The sequence below is a fragment of the Bufo gargarizans genome, chromosome 6 (assembly GCF_014858855.1).
Source record: "Bufo gargarizans isolate SCDJY-AF-19 chromosome 6, ASM1485885v1, whole genome shotgun sequence".
Lineage (NCBI taxonomy): Eukaryota > Metazoa > Chordata > Amphibia > Anura > Bufonidae > Bufo > Bufo gargarizans.
Window position 1 is genome coordinate 76,252,138 of NC_058085.1, and position 20,245 is coordinate 76,272,382.

General features: G+C 43.0%; 2 non-coding genes and 2 pseudogenes across 2 annotated transcripts; all 4 read left to right on the forward strand.

The window, feature by feature from the left end:
- The first annotated feature begins 4,766 nt into the window (after positions 1–4,766).
- On the forward strand, positions 4,767–4,885 carry LOC122942852 (annotated as a pseudogene).
- A 1,082-nt stretch (positions 4,886–5,967) lies between these two features.
- On the forward strand, positions 5,968–6,142 carry LOC122942892 (annotated as a pseudogene).
- Positions 6,143–11,590: 5,448 nt separating this feature from the next.
- Positions 11,591–11,790, forward strand: LOC122942631. Its single transcript, XR_006390605.1, has one exon. It is a non-coding gene; the product is annotated as a U2 spliceosomal RNA (small nuclear RNA).
- A 6,135-nt stretch (positions 11,791–17,925) lies between these two features.
- Positions 17,926–18,120, forward strand: LOC122942660. Its single transcript, XR_006390623.1, has one exon. It is a non-coding gene; the product is annotated as a U2 spliceosomal RNA (small nuclear RNA).
- Positions 18,121–20,245: the final 2,125 nt, after the last annotated feature.

Below are 20,245 nucleotides of genomic sequence, written 5' to 3' on the forward strand. Positions count from 1 at the left end.
ATTCATATATGCAACTTGTCCCTGGAAGAGCATTGCTTGTAAACATCACTGTTAATGGGAAAGAAATGAGACTGTTAAATGTATATGCCTCACCAGATCTTCATGAAAGAGCCGAGCTGGTAGAGGACTTGCAACCATTCATTGTTGGGCAATCACCAATAATCATAGCTGGAGACTTCAATTGTGCTTTAAAAGAAGAAGACATGTAAGGTGATACTGTAAGGAGGAAAGACAAAACAGTGCAACAACTTAAAAATGTGATTATGGACTTTAACCTAATTGATGTATGGAGTAATATGAAAGACAAAGACCCAGGATACACGTGGGGCAACTCCGCAGTTCAATCCAGGTTAGACTATTTCTTTATTTCTAAAACTCTGAAGCCCATATCTATGTCCTTAGAAGAAAACATCTTTTCCGACCATAAGCTGTTACTAACACAAATCCAAATAAGTGAAAGTGGAAAAGGCAAAGGTGCATGGAGGCTAAATGTGAACTTATTAGATGATGAGCAAGTAAAGAAAGACTTTGTCCAAAACTACAAAAGATGGACTTGTTGTACAGAAAAGTTCACATCAATATTACTGTGGTGGGAGTATGTCAAAACCAAAACAAAATAATTTTTCCTTAAAGTTGGGATTAAAAAAGCAAGAGAAAAAAAGCAATGGTTTAAGAATCTGAATACCAAATTACAAACTTACCTGAAGATGAGGAATGGAGGCATCAATGTCTCTAACCTGATTGAGAAAACAAAAGGAGAAATTAAAAAGGCAATTTATCAAAAAGGTAAAGAAATAATATTCAATACAAAAGTGAAACAGTTGGAAGCTGACAAAAAGTGTTCACGATATTTCTTCAAAAAAATAACTGGGCAAAAATCAGTGATATCAAATATAAATGGAGAAACAAAGAAAGAAGGGATGTTGGAAAAAGTGGAACAGTTCTACCAAGAATTTTTTGATAAAAAAACAATAGATGAAAACTTTGTGGAAGATGCCTTAGACGCCTTGGAAAATAAATTGGAAAAAGAAGAACAAGAAATGCTCTGTAAAGATATCTCTATTGAGGAACTGCATACTGTCTTCAAAGGTTTTGAAAAAATAAAACTCCAGGATCTGATGGACTTACAGTAGAATTTTACCTAACCTTTTGGAACATATTGAAAGAGGACTTATTGATCATCTTTAAAGAAGCCTTAAAGTCAGAAGTGTTGCCAGAATCCTGGAGACAAGGTATTGTGACTTTACTGTATAAAAAGGGTGATAGGTCGCAGCTGGAAAATTGGAGGCCGATCACCCTCTTAAATATGGACTATAAGGCAATGGCCAAAGTGTTAGTAAATCGCATTAAAAAGGTGATTGGTAAGGTGATTGGTAAAGTGATAAACAAAGACCAAGTATGTGCAGTCCCAGGTAGAGGAGTGTGGGAAAACCTTAATATAATAAGAGACTGTATTTGGTATCAGAGTGAGAGGAAATAAGATCTTGCCATATTGTCTTTGGACTTCCTTAAAGCTTATGACAGAGTGTCGCATGAGTTTTTGTGGATGGTGCTGAGGAGAATACATTTTCCAGAGGTTATAATAAAACAGATATCACTGCTTTATAAGGAATCCTTCAGCCAAATCCTTGTCAATGGTTTTCTGTCAAAAAATGTTACTTTGTTTTCTGGAGTTAAACAAGGATGCCCCCTGTCACCCATTTTGTTCATTTGTGTTTTAGAGCCGTTACTGTCATTATTACGAAAAGACAAGGTAATTAAGGGTGTTGCAATACCAGGAGGTAATGGACTTGCTGTCAAAACAGGGGCATATATGGATGATGTCACAATTATGTGTACATCAATACCTGTGTTGCGAAGAGCTGTTCAAGTGACGGAATTCTTTTGTCAAGCATCAGCTTTTCGACTTAACAGAGCAAAATGTGACTGTTATGCCATCGGTGACTGGAGTGAAGCCAATATTCCAGACCTTAAAATACAGAAGGAACAAATAAAAATACTAGGAGTTATTTTTGACGATAATAACAACGGACAGAAAAGCTGGGAAGAAGTTAAAGTAAAGGTTCAGAAAAAAGTGGATTTCTGGAAATTGCGCAAGTTAACAATAGAAGGGAAAAACTTGATTATCAAAGCTTTGATCATTCCAATTCTGTTATACCTTAATGTAGTCTTCCCTCCAAGTGAACAATGTCTTGAGTTTTTGCAAAGAGTTATGTTTCAGTTCATTTGGAATTCAAAAATGGATAAAGTTAACAGGGAGACTATGTATAAACAAAAAAAGCATGGAGGAAAAGAGATACCAAACATAAAGAAAATCCTGCATCTACAGTTCTTCTCTCTCTGTTACAGGACGATTGTTAAAGCTGAAAATACATGGTCCTTTTTTCTGAAATATGCAGCAGGTCATCTGTTTCGTAGGCGCCAATGGATACAAATTCCTTTAACTGTGCCTGTATTACTTGTTCCACCAAAACAATATGTATTGGTTGAGAAGACTATTCAACAGTATTCTTTAGAGAACTGTGAAAGGCAATGTTTGGGTAATGCGCAAAAGATCATGCAATATCTGAAGTGTAATGAACAAACTTCTTTGGTGTCAAATTATACAGAAACTAAGTCCATGGAATGCTGTAAGTTATGTAACTGTTCTTACCTTTCTAATTGTTTGAAAGACTTAGCCTGGATGGTGATGCAAGACTGTTTGCCGACAAGGGCTTTTCAACATAGAAGAGGTTTGGTGTCAACAGCGAAAAGTCCTAGGAGAGACTGTGCTATGGACGAAACATCACTTCACGTAATGTGGAACTGTAAATATGCACAAAATTTATGGAAGAGGGTGGGGGTGTTGTTGAAACATACCTGTGATCTGGGTTATCTGAACCATGAATTGGTAATGTATGGACTTTGTTCAGTACCGCAGGCAAGTAAAAAGAGAGTGTTATGGACTATGGTAAACTGTTTAAAAAATGCATTATGGAAGGTTCGCAGTATTTTGTTGTTCCAGGGAGACTTGATTATTGAAAATGAGTGTGTTAAACTTGCTTTAAGTGAAGCTTATGTGTTTTATTTGAGAGATAGAAAATACAGGGAGTGCAGAATTATTAGGCAAGTTGTATTTTTGAGGATTAATTTTATTATTGAACAACAACCATGTTCTCAATGAACCCAAAAAACTCATTAATATCAAAGCTGAATATTTTTGGAAGTAGTTTTTAGTTTGTTTTTAGTTTTAGCTATTTTAGGGGGATATCTGTGTGTGCAGGTGACTATTACTGTGCGTAATTATTAGGCAACTTAACAAAAAACAAATATATACCCATTTCAATTATTTATTTTTACCAGTGAAACCAATATAACATCTCAACATTCACAAATATACATTTCTGACATTCAAAAACAAAACAAAAAAAAATCAGTTACCAATATAGCCACCTTTCCTTGCAAGGACACTCAAAAGCCTGCCATCCATGGATTCTGTCAGTGTTTTGATCTGTTCACCATCAACATTGCGTGCAGCAGCAACCACAGCCTCCCAGACACTGTTCAGAGAGGTGTACTGTTTTCCCTCCTTGTAAATCTCACATTTGATGATGGACCACAGGTTCTCAATGTGGTTCAGATCAGGTGAGCAAGGAGGCCATGTCATTAGATTTTCTTCTTTTATACCCTTTCTTGCCAGCCACGCTGTGGAGTACTTGGACGCGTGTGATGGAGCATTGTCCTGCATGAAAATCATGTTTTTCTTGAAGGATGCAGACTTCTTCCTGTACCACTGCTTGAAGAAGGTGTCTTCCAGAAACTGGCAGTAGGACTGGGAGTTGAGCTTGACTCCATCCTCAACCCGAAAAGGCCCCACAAGCTCATCTTTGATGATACCAGCCCAAACCAGTACTCCACCTCCACCTTGCTGGCGTCTGAGTCGGACTGGAGCTCTCTGCCCTTTACCAATCCAGCCACGGGCCCATCCATCTGGCCCATCAAGACTCACTCTCATTTCATCAGTCCATAAAACCTTAGAAAAATCAGTCTTGAGATATTTCTTGGCCCAGTCTTGACGTTTCAGCTTGTGTGTCTTGTTCAGTGGTGGTCGTCTTTCAGCCTTTCTTACCTTGGCCATGTCTCTGAGTATTGCACACCTTGTGCTTTTGGGCACTCCAGTGATGTTGCAGCTCTGAAATATGGCCAAACTGGTGGCAAGTGGCATCTTGGCAGCTGCACGCTTGACTTTTCTCAGTTCATGGGCAGTTATTTTGCGCCTTGGTTTTTCCACACGCTTCTTGCGACCCTGTTGACTATTTTGAATGAAACGCTTGATTGTTCGATGACCACGCTTCAGAAGCTTTGCAATTTTAAGAGTGCTGCATCCCTCTGCAAGATATCTCACTATTTTTGACTTTTCTGAGCCTGTCAAGTCCTTCTTTTGACCCATTTTGCCAAAGGAAAGGAAGTTGCCTAATAATTATGCACACCTGATATAGGGTGTTGATGTCATTAGACCACACCCCTTCTCATTACAGAGATGCACATCACCTAATATGCTTAATTGGTAGTAGGCTTTCGAGCCTATACAGCTTGGAGTAAGACAACATGCATAAAGAGGATGATGTGGTCAAAATATTCATATGCCTAATAATTCTGCACTCTCTGTATTTAGGTGTTAAAGCTGCTACATTGTGGAAAATTAACATGTGGAATGTGCTTCTTGAGTAATTTTTGTTGTATTGTAATGTAAGTTTTTATAGTTTTATAATAAAAATGTAAAAAAAATATCTGGGGACCATATATTAAATGGATTTTTCGAACAGGGAGATGGAAAAAGAGCTTGCTCTGTCCACTCCACGCATTGACCTGGTATTGCAGTACCTTTAGGACCGGTGCACCCTTTCTATTCCAGTATGAAAAAACAGAATGAAATTGTGTTATGGATGTCAAGGATCCTTCCAGCAAGCAAGTAGAAAGTTGCTGTGCCCTGGCTCAGCAGTCCTGCACATCAGCTTCTCCTTCCTCTGTGAGGGTTTTGCTGTGCTGCTTTCTGCATCCCTGGTGCTGCTGCATCTAGCCTGTCAATCTCTTAATTGCATCACCTGTGTGTGGGTTTGTTCCAGCACCAAGCAACCCAGCCAGCCAGTCACCTCTCCTCACAGTCCAAATCCAATTAAGATTGATGGCTTAATTGTTGTGCTAATTGGCTTATCACCTTAATGAAGTGTTTGGATATCACCTGAATGCAGTTTTTGGACCTCGCTCCACTCTGTCCACCCCTGTTTTGATTTGGGCCTATTGTGCACACCTGGGCAGTCTGCTGAGTTGTTCCTTAGAATTTACCCTTTTGTAGCAAGTTTGCTTGATGTAACCAATTTTGTTTTCCTGGTTCTATATTAAATAAGTAAAGTTTCTTTGCCTGTGTCTCCCTCTTGTGGATCTATTAAACTGCGTGACTTGTAGGCTAAAATGTAGTCCAGCACTTCCTATGTATAGCTGGACCTACCATGTCTTGCCAATGGACGGAACACTGCACGTGTCACAAGAGGCCTGTCAGGTCAGAGGTCAAGTAAGGTCAGGTCACTGGATGACATCACAAGGGCTCTGACGGAACACTCAAAAATGGGGCTGTGACATCACAATCAACAATGCCTAGATACCCTTTTTCTCTTTCTTTTTTTTTTTTTCTCTCTCTCACTACTCTCCATTGACTTCTTATCGGTCATTCTGCTTGGCGCGCTTTGGCACCAGGAATTTCGTGCGAAGAAAAGGCGTGACCAAAAGTGGTGGGTGGAGCTATGCAGATACGAAAAACACGAAGTGGAGCATGCTGCTGATTTCAGAGCGTAGAACGCACGTTTTCTCTGGTTTGTGAGAGAAAGAAGCCTCCCGGACTGTGTTTGTGGCTGAGGCCTATAGACTGTTGCCTTCACAAGTGTTCTGCATTGGGGACCATCGGCCTGTAGGGCGAACCCTTTTCTGGTTATCGCTTCTCGGCCTTTTGGCTAAGATCAAGTGTAGAGATACATAGGATCTTGGCTGGAAGGTGCCTGGGGTACCCGATTCCTTGGCCTTGGGGGACAGCGTGGGTTTATAGCCTGAGTTGTGCCCCCTTACTGCTTTAGGGGATAGGATTAGTCCCCAGGCAACGGGAAGCGATCGCGCCTTTTTGCAGTCTTCGGACCAGAGAGGGCGTACTTTCGGAGTGTTGATTAAGAGCGTGAGGGCGACATTCTTCTCCGGCTTCGTAGCCTGGATCTAGTGTGGCACCGAGAGGTGCTTCCTCGATCCCGGGTGAGAGGTAGTCCGGGGTTCCCGGATCTCTGGCCTCGGGGGTGGGTCCTGGAGGGTCTAAACCCCTGTCGCTGGAGGTGACGGTCGAACCCCTGGACGTCGGACATTTTTGTTGGGCCTGCGATTGCGATCATTCAAGATCTTGACGGTCAGTTTTTCGGTGGCTTAGCGTTTGGAGAGGGCCTGGAAGTGCCTGGGATTCTCTGATCCTTGGCCTGGGGTGAGGTCCCCTGCTTTACAGGGCGGGGTGCTGCACCTGGGGTTTCGAGGTGAAGGGCTTGTCCTCCCCGGGTTACGGAAATGCCTTTCTCCTTCGGTTTCGCAGCCGGGGAGACCCGGTTGCGACAGTCAATTAGAGTTGTGGTAGGGCCAATGGCAGCAAAAGGACCTCCGCTATATAGTAGCAGAGGTCTTGCTAGGCTTCTTCGGGTTCCAAAAAACTGACATCCTGTGTCTGAGAGACCAGGAAATGTATGGAACATACACAATAACCTTTGTTGCCGCGAGTTGTTGTGAGAATATGTTCGAGAGTTTGGGCGTGGCGGATCCTAATGATAAGATGTTGGATGGCCTCGATTTCTCCTTTCTCTACGGTGAGGAAGAGAGATCCTTGATTGTTGGCATGTATAACCCCTTCTTTGCGGAGGCCGACATTCAGACCTTCCTTGGTCGGTACTGTAGTTCCGTTCGCCTCGATAGAAAACTTATGAACGGAGAAGGTCTGTAGAATGGCAAACGAAAATATTGGGTCATCCTGAAAAAGGACCCTAGCGGTATAGGAGGTCTGGCGCACCCACCAGCGCAGTTCTCGATAGGAAGCCACCGTGGCTTCCTCTACTATAACCAGATGCCCACCTTTTGCCGGAAGTGTCTGCGTTTTGGGCACGTTCAAGGGAACTGCGTGAACGCGAAAAAGGTGCGTTGTAATAATTGTGGCAGACTCGGCATGTTGCCGCTAATTGCACAAGTGAAAAGATGTGCTCCCTATGCGGGATGAAGGGACACATTTTTCGTGATTGCCCTGATAGGGCTAGTAAGAAGTCTAAGCCCGACCAGCAGTCAGCAGGGGGTGCGCACTCTTCGGTAAAAGCCCTAGGTATGTGCGTTATTGTTAAGCCCGGAGCTCCAAGGGTGGACTCTGAGGCTGGGCGAGAGAGTGCTTCTGGCCCCTCTGATAAAGCGGTGGATCCAGTAGCGAGATCGGAGCGTGAGTCGGCAGGTGATGTGGTTCATGAACCACCTACGGAAGGTCTGCAAAGACTTTCAAGAGAGAGACGAAGGTCGAATGCGGGTTTAAAACAGGGCCCACCTACCCCAAGAGGGGGTCCTGTGAAAGAACCTGGCGAGATCTTTTCCGAACTCTTTTCGACCCCTACAAGTGGTAAGACGAGAAGTCTGGAGCAAGGACTACCTGCATCCTCAGCAGGAAGTCATGCGAGGAAGGACGGGAGGCAGAGTCGAAGTCAATCATGGGAGAGGCCTGAGCCACAGTCTGGGGCAGCGGTTGCGTCAGACAAAGCGATGAAGACCTCTCGAGACAAATTGGGTTCCGTCTCGAGGAGAGTCTTGTTAGGCTCTTCACAGCCGGCTGGAACATCCCTAAGTGCGGAGACGGGGGCATCGGCAGATGATGACGGGACGACCACTTTACGCGATGAGGATGGAGAGCGGATGGACAGCAGCAATTCTACGAAGAGGCCGAGAGAGGAGGCGGGATCTAGGAAGCAGAGGAAAATTCGAAGTATGGAGGGCCCAGAACCCCGGTCGGACTTCACGCCTGATCCTGATTCTGCTGGTATTTCAGAGTTCCTGACCCCCGGAATTGGAGATGGCAGATCACGGAGAATTGACTACTTTAGCTCACCCGAATCGGACTTTGACTTCTAATGGTTGTCCCCATCAATGTGGTCTCACTTAATGTGAGATCCCTAAAGAGCTCTATTCTGCTTTGTTTGCTTATTTAGAGACTGTGAACTTCGACATTTGCTTACTACAAGAATGCGGGATTGAGAGTGATTTAGAATACGTAAAACTGAAAAAAGATTGGACATTGGGCTCCTCGGTGTGGTCAGGCGCAAACGATTGTCGTTCTGCTGGAGTGGGTTTATTATGCCACAACCGCCAAATAGTAATACAATCTGTTTTAGAAATTATGCCGGGTAGAGCAATTTTAGTTTATTTATCTTTTAAAGGTTTTACTATTCGTGTTTTAAATGTGTATGCACCACCCGCAAAACAAGAGAGAGCGGAATTATTTGAAATTTTACCTTTATTCTGTGTTGACACTTCCCCTTTGTTGGTAGGTGGAGATTTTAATTGTATACGTGATGGAGAGCGCCGACAGGGGGGGAGTGCCACCTCTGGAGACCGTACCTCTTACCTGCTGAAGCATATTTTAGAAGATTTTAAGTTAAAGGATTGCTGGAAGGAACTCTCGCCGTCTGACCTTGCCCCCACGTGGTCCAGCGGGAGGGTAAGTTCCAGAATTGATTTTATCTTCGTCTCGAATGCTTTTAATCCCAAAAGCTGTACCGTCTTGTCTAACATTTTTTCAGACCACAAACTCCTCTCATTTAAGTTGGATCTAGAGGGAGAGTTGAAAACTAAGCAGGGTCCCTGGAGGCTGTATGTTATGCTTCTAGAGGACCCTGGGATAAAGGAGGAGTTTGTGGTTTCCTACCAGTTGTGGCAGTCCCAGAGGCCATCAGATTAGACAGTGCTACACTGGTGGGAAAGTATTAAACCTAAAATTAAAAAGTTTTTTTTAGAAGCAGGTAAGAGGAAGGCCAGAGAGAAAAAAAAAGTGGTATTATGTTTTAAATAAACGGTTGCATGTGCTTTTTAAATTAAAGGAAATTAGTATGGAGGTGACTGATGATATTTTAAAAGTTAAAACTGAAATAAAAAAAAGCTGTGGACGATAAAGGAAAACAAATAATTTTTAACTCACATGTACAATACTTAGAAGAAGGTGAGAAGTGCTCTAGGTTTTTCTTCAAGAAGGTGATGGATAAACGCGAGGCAATTCAGAACCTAGAAGGTGAGTCCACAATAAATGGTATGTTAGATGCAGCTTTTAACTTTTATCAGTCACTCTTTGCTAAGAAAAATATTGATTCATCCTTTTTAGAAGATGTTCTTAATGCCCTTAATTTTAAGCTAGATTTTTTAGACCAAGAAGTTTTAACCCGTGACATTATTTTAGAGGAACTTTTAGTTGTTTTTAAAAGTTTTTCTAATGGTAAAGCCCCCGGAGTAGATGGTCTACCTATTGAATTTTATCTAGCTTTTTGGAACATTTTAAAGGATGACTTACTTTTATTATATAAAGAAGCTTTTATAACTAACAAACTACCCCCCTCTTGGAGACAGGGTATAGTGTCCCTAATTTTTAAGAAAGGAGACAGGAACAGTCTTAAAAACTGGTGCCCCATTACATTGCTAAATGTTGATTATAAAGTCCTGGCCAAATTAATTGCTATGCGTTTTAAACCTTTTATACCCAAAATTATTCATCCTAGTCAAGTGTGTGGGGTGCCAGGTAGATCCATTGCCGAATCCTTAAATATTTTACGAGACATTATATGGTATTTTAAAGACAGAAACCCAAATTTAGTTATTTTATCCCTAGACTTTGAAAAGGCGTTCGACCGAGTGTCCCACAAATACCTTGTCCTTGTTCTTAAAAAGTTAGCTGTCCCTGATAAAATTTTAAGTCGTATTAAGCTTTTATACCAGTCTTGCTTTAGTCAAATTTCTATTAATGGGTTTTTAACAAAAGAAGTGCCACTTTTATCTGGGGTTAAACAGGGATGCCCTTTGTCTCCTCTCCTTTTTATATGTGCAATGGAGCCCCTGTTGGCGCTCCTCAGGAGGGACAAGGTCGTTAGGGGAGTGCCAATACCGGGAGGGAGAGGAGACCGGGTAAAAGTCTTGGGCTACATGGATGATATAACTATTTTATGCTCAGATTCCCCATCCCTGCGTAGAGTCCTTAGGACTACAACCTTCTTTTGTGAGGCCTCGTTTTAAGCTTAATATAGATAAATGCGACTGTTTTAATATCGGTTCCTGGGACTCCTCCATAACCCCTGGAGTCAATGTACAGCAGAACAGTATTAAAATTTTAGGGATAATTTTTAACCAAGCTAACGATGGGGATTTTAAATTGGGATTTGGCAATAGGAAAAATGGAAAAGAAAATTTTAATGTGGAATCTAAGAAATTTAACTATGGAAGGGAAGGTTTTAATAATAAAGGCGGTTTTAATTCCTATAATGTTATATGTGGCAATGGTGTTCCCTCCTTCATCTTTGTATATTAAAAAGCTAACCAGATTATGTTTTACTTTTTTATGGGGGTCAAATATGGAAAAGTTAAGGAGGGAACTAATGTATAAGAATAAATATAATGGGGGAAGAGATGTGCCGAACCTTTTTACCTTCTTTTATATTAAGTATTTCTGTTTCTGTTTTAGATTGTATAATTCCAAGGGCACTTTTAGTTATTTTTTAAGATATGCTGCGGGAATGGTTTTCAAAAGATGGTTTAGAATCCCTCTAGACTCTCCTGTGCTTCTGTGTCCCCCAAAACATTATGCTGTGCTTGAGAAAACTGTCAGGCTCCTGGGGCTCCAGGAATTGGAGCCTGGCATTTTGGGGGACCAGAAGAAAGTTTCCTTGATTTACAGGGAAAAGGAGGAGGTGCTGACTGTCTCAAACTTTTCGCAGGCAAGATCTAAGACGGTATGGCGCAATGTCTTTGGAAATTTCTAGCGAATGTTCATAAAGATCTTGCCTGGGCAATCGTCCACCAGTGCCTCCCTACTCGTGAGTTCCAGCATAGGAGAGGACTGGTGGCGAGAGCCAGGTGTCCGAGACAAAGATGTGGGGACGAAGAGTCAGTCATGCACCTCTTCTGCAATTGTCCTTTTTCACAGGAGGTTTGGAGGAAGATGGGCCCACTTTTAAAATGGATATGTGGTTTAAAAGATTTGAATTTTGAATGTATTTTTTATGGTCTTTTTACCTGCCCTAGCCCAAAGCAGCAGATTTTATGTTGGACAATTATTAACTGTTTTAAAAGTGCCCTATGGAAAGTTAGAAATATTTTAATTTTTAAACATGATTTTATTAATTTGAATGACTGTATTAAAATTGCCTTGAGTGAAATGTATATTTATTATTTGAGAGATAAAAAGGACCTTGGTCAAAGAGAAGCAACAACAATGTGGTGTCTGTCCATTGTACAATAGTAATGTATCCTCAAATTTTATCCTTGTTTATATATATGTTTGTAATTTTTTACAGTTATGATATTTATTTATGTCTTTCTGATTAATAAAATTGAGTTGAAACCTTATCTGTTCTTATCAGTTTAATATCTGATACGTCCCCTATCTGGGGACCATATATTAAATGGATTTTTCGAACAGGGAGATGGAAAAAGAGCTTGCTCTGTCCACTCCACGCATTGACCTGGTATTGCAGTACCTCCAGGACCGGTGCACCCTTTCTATTCCAGTATGAAAAAACTGAATGAAATTGTGTGATGTTTGTCAAGGATCCTTCCAGCAAGCAAGTGGAAAGTTGCTGTGCCCTGCCTCAGCAGTCCTGCACTTCAGCTTCTCCTTCCTCTGGGAGGGTTTTGCTGTGCTGCTGCATGTAGCCTGTCAATCTCTTAATTGCATCACCTGTGTGTGGGTTTGTTCCAGCACCAAGCAACCCAGCCAGCCAGTCACCTCTCCTCACAGTCCAAATCCAATTAAGATTGATGGCTTAATTGTTGTGTTAATTGGCTTATCACCTGAATGAAATGTTTAGATATCACCTGAATGCAGTTTTTGGACCTCTCTCCACTCTGTGCACCCCTGTTTTGATTTGGGCCTGTTGTGCACACCTGGGCAATCTGCTGAGTTGTTCCTTTGAATTGACCCTTTTGTAGCAAGTTTGCTTGATGTAACCAATTTTGTTTTCCTAGTTCTTTATTAAATAAGTAAAGTTTGTTTGCCTGTGTCTCCCTCTTGTGGATCTATTAAACTGGATGACTTGTAGGCTAAAATGTAGTCCAGCACTTCCTATGTATCAGCAACAGCTGGACCTACCTTGTCTGGCCAATGAACGGAACACTGTACGTGTCACAAGAGGCCTGTCAGGTCAGGTCACTGGATGACATCACAAGGGCTCTGACGGAACACTCAACAATGGGGCCGTGACATCACAATCAACAATGCCTAGATACCCTTTTTCTCTTTTTTCTTTTTTTTTTCTCTCTCACTACTCTCCATTGACTTCTTATCGGTCATTCTGCTTGGCGCGCTTTGGCACCAGGAATTTCGTGCGAAGAAAAGGCGTGACCAAAAGTGGTGGGTGGAGCTATGCAGATAAGAAAGAAGCCTCCCGGACTGTGTTTGGGGCTGAGGCCTATAGACTGTTGCTTTCACAAGTGTTCTGCATTGGGGACCATCGGCCTGTAGGGCAAACCCTTTTCTGGTTATCGCTTCTCGGCCTTTTGGCTAATATCAGGTGTAGATCTAGCTGAGGGGCCATGGATCCAGAATTACCCTTTTAAGGGGACACCTGGGAGCCAGCTGAAGACGATCCATCTGCACCATGGGTGTGACTATTGAATTCGCCAGGGCCGATGAATATTGGGTCCGCAACGCATTTGCCATTTACGTGAATGAAGAAAAGAAATCAAAGTTTACTGATGAGTACTTAGTTAAGGAGGTTTTATTCAAGACACTGCACGTGCAGAAGACGGACATCTTATGTCTCCAAGATCAGATTGGTGGACGCCGTACTTTAGTGCTGACCTCCATTGCTGCCTGCCAGAATTTATATTTATTCCTGGAGGCGAATCGGAATAATACGGAATTGGACGGACTCACTTTCACCGTGCTATACAACCGGGATGTGCACCTAACAGTTTTTATGTACAACCCTTATGTGGATATCGACGACATTTATTTGTTCCTGACAAAGTTTTGTGAAAAAGTTGTCTATTCGCATAAGGTCGTGGGCAGTCATGGACTGTGGACTGGGAAGCACAAGTTTTTTGTCCGGTTTCGCCCGGACCCGACTGGACCTGGTGGAGTGCGACATCCGCCGCAGACCTTCACCTTGGGAAAGGACAGAGGGCTAATTTTCTTCCAAGATGCACCTAGCTACTGCAGGCTGTGTAAAATGAACGGACATATACAGGAGAATTGCACGCAGGTGGACCGTGTGTGTCAGAAATGCCTGAAATCTGGACATGTGGCAAGAGTTTGCCCTAATCAGCTTGTGTGCAACCTGTGTGATAAGGAAGGACATGCCTTTAACAACTGCCCTGTCCGAGGATACAGAGCGCGGTCCTATGCAGAGGCTGCCAGGTCCAGACCAGAAGAACCGGCTCAGAGGACTGCCAGTGCGACCCAGAATGAGGGAGAAGACCGGATCCATATCCCCAGACCAGTACAGCAGGACGCCGCCCAGCAGAGCCCAGCAGTGAGCCTGAGGTCGGAGGCACAGAGGATCGTATCTGCAGGGGTCTGTACACCACCAAATCTATCCCTCCGTGCTGCCTCAGCATGAACACAAGACAGCACCGCCCCCTTCACAGTCAGAGCGGCGGGAAAGTGAACAGCTCGGCTCCTTTACTGAGCTTCAGGAGGCCACGCCCCCCCGGTCACAGCAGCGTACACGCCCCCTCCTCACTCAGGATGGACGGCAGGAGCGTCTGCAGTCTGTGATTCAGTATGCTGATTTACGACCCTTATCTTCACAGGCTGGATCGCAGCTTGTCCTTGCCAGTGAGTCACAGCAGGAGACACAGCAGAGTTTGTTTAACACAGCTGAGGATTATATCGCCCCAACAATGGAGCAAGCAGTGGAGATGGTTGCTGCAGATCTGGCTCTGCTCCTAGAGCCCAGTGGAGTCTTACAGGGAGAAGGTGAGAGTGGGCTTATGTCTGATACCCCTTCAGTGTTTAAATGGGATGATATAGAGGAGGGAGGTGAAGAGGACATGGCTACCAGCAGTGCTTTGCCCCTTTCTTGTACAAGAGCAGCTGAGGATGTTACTGACTCTGTTGTAAAGAGACCTCGTCTGCTGCCACCAGAGGGCAGGAGGTGTACCCCCAGCCCCTGATTGCTGAAAACACAGTGTCTTTTTTAGACGTCGACGGACCCTTAACCTCCTGCGCATCAAGAAACATGCCTCCAGGAGGGATAGGTTAAAGCTTTGATGGGGTATTTACAATTATACCTATAATAAAATCCTGCAATGGGGGGACAAACTCAGTGTAATGTCCTATCCATGAACGTTCGTCTTCTTACTTCAAAAGTTCACCGCGCGGCTATTTTGGACTTTGTTCACAACCAGAATCCGGACATTGCATGTTTGCAGGAATGTGGTATTGGTGCACCTGTTTCCGTAGGGGAATGGCCATATGGTGATGCAGTATGGTCAGGCTCCAGCGAAAATAAAAATGATGGGGTGGGTATTTTGTTAAAAACTACGTGTTTGATAGTTATACTGTGGTTGAGCCGGGTCGCTGTGTTATAGCAGTTATTAAACATAGGGGATGGCGATTCCGTATTGTCAATATGTACTGTCCTGCAGTTAGGAAAGACAGGATGGCTTTGCTTGATAAAATTCCGTTTTATTTAGTTGGCAGGTTGCCCACGTTATTATTGGGGGATTTCAACTGTACTAGTGAGGGTGGGAAAGTTGATGGTACTGGCCAAAAATTGAAAAAGATCATATTGGATTTTTCTTTGTCTGATGCGGGGAGGGTGATGGGGAATCCGCGCCATACACATTTAAATCTGATATGGGTGGAATTCAGTCCAGAATTGATTATATTTTTATGTCCAAGAATTTGAAATGCACACAAATGTCACAATGTGAAGTTATCTTCTCGGACCATGTGTGTTTGACTGCGAGGGTGGAAAGTGATGTGGAATGTATGTATGGCAGGGGTGTGTGGAAGATGAATATGAGATTGTTGGATGAGGAGAGAGTGACAAAGGATTTCATGTGTCAGTATGCTAAGTGGCAGGAGAGAAAGGGTGAGTTTGCTGATATACTTGGATGGTGGGAATGGGTGAAATCGCGTTTTAAATTATTTTTCAAAAAGTGGAGCTTTAGGAGGGCAAGGGAGAAAAAGCGCCAGTTCAAGTCGCTTCATCAGTGTTTGGACTGGTTGTGGCGTTTAAGGGATATGGGGGTGGATGTGACGGAGATGCTGGAAGATGCCAGACGGGAGAGGGACTCTGAAATTGACAAAAGAGTGAAGGAAATAATCTTCCGCTCTAAAATTGATACTTTGGATAAGGATGAAAAATGTTCTAGATTTTTCTTTAAAAAAACATGTAGTAAGACTGGGGATATGGATGGATTGCTTAATTGTGAGGGTGAATGTGTTATGGGAAAAGACATAATTGGAGTGGCTGAACAGTTTTATAGGGCTTTGTATGCGACAAAATGGGTAGATGAATCTCTGAGAGCGGATGTGATAAACGCGTTGGATGTGAAGTTAGGAACGGCTGATCAGGATGTTTTGTGTGAGGGTTTTACCGCGGATGAGATTAGGTATGTGGTGCATGCGTGTAAAAGGAATAAAACGCCTGGTAAGGATGGTTTGCCTGTGGAATTTTAAGTGAAAATGTGGGATGTGATTGGTGAGGATTTTTGTGTGGTATGTAAATTTATGTGGGAGAATGGTGTGATTGGTGCGTCAATGAGAGAAGGTGTGGTAGTGCTTATTATAAGAAGAAAGGTGATCGTAACAAGCTGGAAAATTGGCGTCCAATTACGTTGTTGAATGTTGATTACAAAGTGTATACTAAGTTGTTGGCAAATAGAATGCGGCGAGTGGTTGGTACGGTAGTGGATGAGGATCAAGTGTGTGCGGTGCCCGAGAGACGGATGAGTGAGAATTTGTTTTTGTTGAGAGATTTGATTGGGGACTGTCTGGTGAGGAAGCAGAAGTGTATGTTGTTGGCTTTGGATTTTGAGAAAGCGTATGATAGAGTGGCTCATGTTTTTATGTTTGGGGTTCTTGAGGCAATGGGTTTTCCTCAGAAGTTTGTGGATGCGGTTAAAAGTTTGTATAAAAATGTTTCAAGTGTGATTTTGGTGAATGGTTTTGTGAGTGGAAAGGTGCAGGTTGGCAGTGGTGTGAGGCAGGGGTGTCCGCTGTCCCCTGTTTTGGTAATTTGTGTGATTGAGGTGCTGTTGTGTTTGTTGCGGAAGGACAAGGTGATGAAAGGTTTGCTTGTGCCGGGTAGTATGGGTAAGACTGTGAAGTGTCTGGGTTATATGGATGATGTGGTGATTGTCAGTGATAATTTGGCAACTATGCGGAGAGGACCTTTGTGGTTGGATTTATTTTGTGGTGCGTCTGCGTTTAAGGTGAATTGGGGTAAGTCTGTTTAAATGTTTTGGGGATGACAGTGTGATGCTGGAGGATGTGCAGAATGAAAAGGGTGCGGTGAAAGTGTTGGGTATGTGGCTGAATGATGACCTTAAAGGGAATGAAAGTTGGGATGAATGTGCTAAGAAAGTGGAACGTAAGTTGAATTTTTGGCGACTGCATCAGCTATCCTTGACTGGTAAGGTCCTAATAATAACAGCTGTCGTTTTGCCTATTGTTTTTTTTGTGGCGCAAATTTATCCTGGCCGTACAAGAAATGTTAAAAAGGGGGAAAAATTGTTTTTCACATTTCTGTGGGGAAGTAAAATGGATAAGTTAAAGAGGGAATACGTTTATAAAAAATTGCAGAATGGAGGGTTGGACTTTCCAAATTTGGAAGTGTTTTTGGGCCTTAATTATATTAAAATGTTCGTTGTCTTGCTTGATAAACAAACGAAAAGTGCGTGTATGGCGACATACTTGGCTGGGTGGATGCTGTATGGTTTGAGATGGAGTGTGATGGATGCGACTGTACCTGTGTCTTTTATATGTCCTGAATGGTATGCTGTGATTGAGAGTTTTGTTCGGAAGTATGATTTGCTGTCTAAGCTGATGAAAGAGTTTAAAGATAAGAAACGAATGCTGCAGGGTATGAGAGATGTGTGTGTGAATTGACGGGTTGGCGATTAAGGGAGTGTCAAATAGGCAGAAGGATGTTATGTGAATGGGATTGCAGAATGTGTTGCCTGTGAGAGAGGTACAGTAGAAAAGGGATTTGGTAAGAGTGGATGTATGCCCGAGGCCTGGATGTGGTGAGCCTGAATCGGTTAAACATTTGTTTTGGGACTGCGCATATGCGAAAGGTGTGTGGAAGAAAATGGGTGGACTGGTGACTGCTTTGACTGGTGTGACGGTTTTAAATTGGAAGGTGGTGATGTATGGAATGGGTGCAAGGGGTCGTGTAAATGTTCGTATGCTGTGGTTTATCACAGTGTGTGTTGGAAAGTCTGTGGGATGTTAGAAATATTGTTTTTAAGCGGGAGGAAGTGTCAGTAGATGTATGTGTGAACATTGCGTTATCCCGACTGTATGCCATTTACATGTGGGATAAACGGAAAGGTGAGGATATTGACGCAGAAGGTATTTGGAAAGCGAAGAAGTGGAGAGAATTCCTCACTAATTGAGTTGTACTACATATATGTACCTAGTTTTGTACTGATTTGAAAAGTGTTTTTCTTTCATGTATGTACATGCTTTTTTATAAAAATAAAGTTAAAAAAATAAAATAAAAATCTGTTCTTATCAGTTTAATATCTGATACGTCCCCTAACTGGGGACCATATATTAAATGGATTTTTTGAACAGGGAGATGGAAAAAGAGCTTGCTCTGTCCACTCCACGCATTGACCTGGTATTATAGTACCTCCAGGACCGGTGCACCCTTTCTATTCCAGTATAAAAAAACTTAATTAAATTGAGTAATGGATTTCAAGGATCCTTCCAGCAAGCAAGTGTGAAGTTGCTGTGTCCTGCCTCAGGAGTCTTCACTTCAGCTTCTCCTCTGTGCGGGCTGTGCTGTGCTGCTTTCTGCATACCTGCATCTAGCCTGTCAATCTCCTAATTGCATCAGCTGTGTGTGGGTTTGTTCCAGCACCAAGCAACCCAGCCAGCCAGTCACCTTTCCAAACACCCCAAATCCAATTAAGATTGATGGCTTAATTGTTAGGTTAATTGGCTTATCACTAGGGATGAGCGAACCCGAACTGTATAGTTCGGGTTCGTACCGAATTTTGGGGTGTCCGTGACACGGACCCGAACCCGGACATTTTCATAAAAGTCCGGGTTCGGGTTCGGTGTTAGTCGCTTTCTTGGCGCTTTTTGAAAGGCTGAAAAGCAGCCAATCAACAAGCGTCATACTACTTGCCCCAAGAGGCCATCACAGCCATGCCTACTATTGGCATGGCTGTGATTGGCCAGAGCACCATGTGACCCAGCCTCTATTTAAGCTGGAGTCACATAGCGCCACCCGTCACTCTGCTCTGATTAGCGTAGGGAGAGGTTGCAGCTGCGACAGTAGGGCGAGTTTAGGCTGATTAACTCCTCCAAAAGACTCCATCCAGTGATCGATCTGCAGCTGTGGGTCATTGAGCTGCTGATACTCAATTGCTCACTGTTTTTAGGCTGCCCAGACCGTTTGTCAGTCACTTTTTTCTGGGGTGATCGGCGGCCATTTTGTGTCTTGTGGTGCGCCAGCACAAGCTGCGACCAAGTGCATTTAACCCTCAATAGTGTGGTTGTTTTTTGGCTAAAGCCTACATCAGGGTGAAGCTGTCACACCAAGTGCATTTAACCAGCAATAGTCTGTTTATTTTTTGTCCATGTACTACATCAGGGGCAAGCTGCGCTTGTCAACAAGTGCATTTAACCCTCAGTAGTGTGGTTGGTCAAGCTGTCACACCAAGTGCATTTAACCAGCAATAGTCTGTTTATTTTTTGGCCATATACTACATCAGGGGCAAGCTGCGCCTTTCACCAAGTGCATTTAACCCTCAGTAGTGTGGTTAGTCAAGCTGTCACACCAAGTGCATTTAACCATCAATAGTGTGGTTATTTTTTGGCCATATCCCAGTCTAATTCTGTCAGTAAACGTATACCTGTCATCCAGCGCCTAAATACAAGGCCTCAAGTTTATATCCAGCTAAATCTGTCGTTACTGCTGTACTGTTGTGGCTGGGCAAGTTATTTAGTGTCCGTCAAAGCACAGTTTTTGTTCTGGGTTGAAATACAATTCCCAATTTCCTAATTTAGTGGTTTCTGCTGTATCAGAGCTATTTGAAATCTATCCCTAAAAGGGTATATAATATTCAAGGTGCACATAAGGTCATTCAGAATAACTTCACACACATGCTACTGTGCATTTCCAAGTCTAATTCTGTCAGTAAATCTATACCTGTCACCCAGCGCCTAAATACTAGGCCTCAAATTTATATCCCGCTAAATCTGTCGTGGCTGGGCAAGTTATTTAGTGTCCGTCAAAGAACATTTTTTGTTCTGGGTTGAAATCCAATTCCTAATTTAGCAATTTCCTAATTTAGTGGTTTCTGCTGTATCAGAGCTATTTGAAATCTATCCCTAAAAGGGTATATAATATTCAAGGTGCATATAGGGTCATTCTGAATAACTTCACACACACACTACTGTGCATTTCCAAGTCTAATTCTGTCAGTAAACCCATCCTCGTCACCCAGCGCCTAAATACTAGGCCTCAAATTTATATTCAGCTGAATTTGAATACAATACATTGGGCCAAATAATTTTTTTGTTGTTGTGGGGAACGATAACAATGAGGAAAACATCTAGTAAAGGACGCGGACGTGGACATGGTCGTGGTGGTGTTAGTGGACCCTCTGGTGCTGGGAGAGGACGTGGCCGTTCTGCCACATCCACACGTCCTAGTGTACCAACTACCTCAGGTCCCAGTAGCCGCCATAATTTACAGCGATATATGGTGGGGCCCAATGCCGTTCTAAGGATGGTAAGGCCTGAGCAGGTACAGGCATTAGTCAATTG